The sequence below is a fragment of the Oratosquilla oratoria genome, chromosome 43 (assembly GCF_046742065.1).
Source record: "Oratosquilla oratoria isolate Oo_2021 chromosome 43, ASM4674206v1, whole genome shotgun sequence".
Taxonomy (NCBI): Eukaryota; Metazoa; Arthropoda; class Malacostraca; order Stomatopoda; family Squillidae; genus Oratosquilla; species Oratosquilla oratoria.
The window spans coordinates 5439682-5442181 of record NC_134819.1 but is presented as its reverse complement, the minus strand read 5'-3'; positions in this window follow the sequence as shown (position 1 = coordinate 5442181).

Below are 2500 nucleotides of genomic sequence, written 5' to 3'. Positions count from 1 at the left end.
CTCTATCCAGCCTAGTAACCCCTATCATACTTCTCAGACATTTCATCTCAAACACATTCAAATTCCTTCTCTCTTCCTCTCTCATGTTCCATGTTTCTGCCCTGTACAGTACTGTTGGCACAGTCAATCCTTCATATAACCTCCTCTTAGCATCTATTCCCAGATGTCTATTTCTCATCACACTTTAATCTACCAAGGCATTTACTCGCTTCTCTCAATCTACATTCTATCTCCACCCCCACTCCTGCCTTTCCTGCCACATTCGCACCCAAGTATCTAAAACTACTTCCTCCAGTTTCTCACCCTTAATGCTCACTTCCAGCCTGCTGTCACTCTCTCCCCTTGTACATCTCATCACCTTACTTTTGCCCACATTTATCTTCAGCTTCCTTCTTTTACACACCTTTTCAAACTCTGTCACTAACTTCCCCAATCACTCCTCTGATCCTGCTATAAGCGTAGTGTCGTCAGCAAACAACAACTGGCTCACCTCCCACTTTTCTCTATTTTCTTTAACCATCTCCAACCCCTGACCCACTACCCTTGTATTCACCTCTCGGACCACCCCATCCATGTATAGATTGAACAGCTAGGGCGACGTAACACATCCCTGACGAAATCCCACCTTTACCCCTAACCATTCACTCTCTCCATTTCTAATCCTAACACAAGCTCTAATACTCTCGTAAAACCTCTTGACTGCTTTTAACAGCTTTCCTCCTACCCCATATATCTGCAGTACCTCCCACAGTGCCGTTCTATCTACCCTGCCGTAAGCTTTTTCCAGATCCATAAAAGCCCCCCCAAAATCCTTACCTTTTCCTATAGTTTTTCTCACATATCTGTCTTACCACAAAAATCTGATCTACACAACCCCTACCTGTCCTAAAACCACACTCTTCCTCACCAATTACTCCCTCTGTTCCTCTCCTAATCCTCATAATCCTTCCCAACTACACTTACCAAGCTAATCCCTCTGAAACTACTACACTCACACATGTCCTCCTTTCCCTTGTAAAGCGGAACTATACAGGCGCTCCTCCAGTCCTCCGGCATTCTACCCTCTCTTGATATATATATATATATATATATATATATATATATATATATATACATATATGCATATATATATATATATAAATGCATATAATATACATATATATGGATATATATATATATACACATGTATATATATACATATATATATACATATACAGTATATATAAATATATATATACATATATATATGTATATATATATACATATATATGTATATACATATATATATATATATACATATATATATATATGTATATATATATATAATGTATATATATATATATATATATATATATATATATTCGTGAATAGTTGGAGTAAAAAAATATATAGAAACCGCTCCAACCCATTTCATCCCCTACATACTCCACTCCCCTGTACCTTCTTCTCTCCCTCTTATCTTGTGATTTACCTATGTATCAAAAAGATACATAAACATATCACATAAAGTTTGAGAAAGACGCATCCTCAAGTTAAGATAACAAAGCTTTCCACTCCACTCAAAGATAACCAATTATTATCACATACCATATTCAAAACCCATACACGAAATGTAGAAAACATATATCTCAATCATACATTGTTTTCAAACTTAAAGGTTAACTCCATTTAACAATAAAAACATAAATAAATAGGAAATAACCCCAAACTCATACATTATAGTCCTACGTGATCATTATGCGCAATAGAAAACCTGATATCACACACCCAGGGAAATTTATATGTACATTTGCAAAAATTGAATCATGTAAATTAATTATATAATTGTATTTAGTTATGTAACAACAAACATATTCTCCTTTCGTAACATCACAAACTAACAATTACTAATATCTTTAGAATGTCTTACATTCAATAATCTATGCCTCGAGTGGAAGTGTACCCAATTCTCAGTGAACTAATGAAAATGGAAACTAAATATCTTATTGAAAACAGTTTCTGAATCACAGTGACATATTATCAGTCATTCTCATTGGAAAGAGAATATACGTACAAAGTGAAATTATTTCTTAGTGCAACTTTTTACATAGCTTATTGAACACAGTAATGATATGATAATATACGTAAACTCCTTTCCATTTACTCATTCAAGAGAATAATGAATTTCTACAAGTCAATGTCTTCCACTAGCGACATGACACATTAACATATTTTTCCCTTTCTATTTTGTATGCCAAACTCAATAGTCACGACCTTATCGCAAAGTACGAGGACGTGCCTCAAGAGGTCTGGGAGGTAATGTATTCATTACTAACATACATATAGGTCACACGCCATGGCACGCATTCCCCAGCATATATGATGGAAGCCTACAGCAATCTTTCTAACCTTGCACTTCTCAATCACAAAATATCTGACCCAGATAACGCAAGACGTCACAACAACGCCATCGCACCATTTCGCCATCGCGCCATCGCGCCATCACCCAACAAGGAAGTAC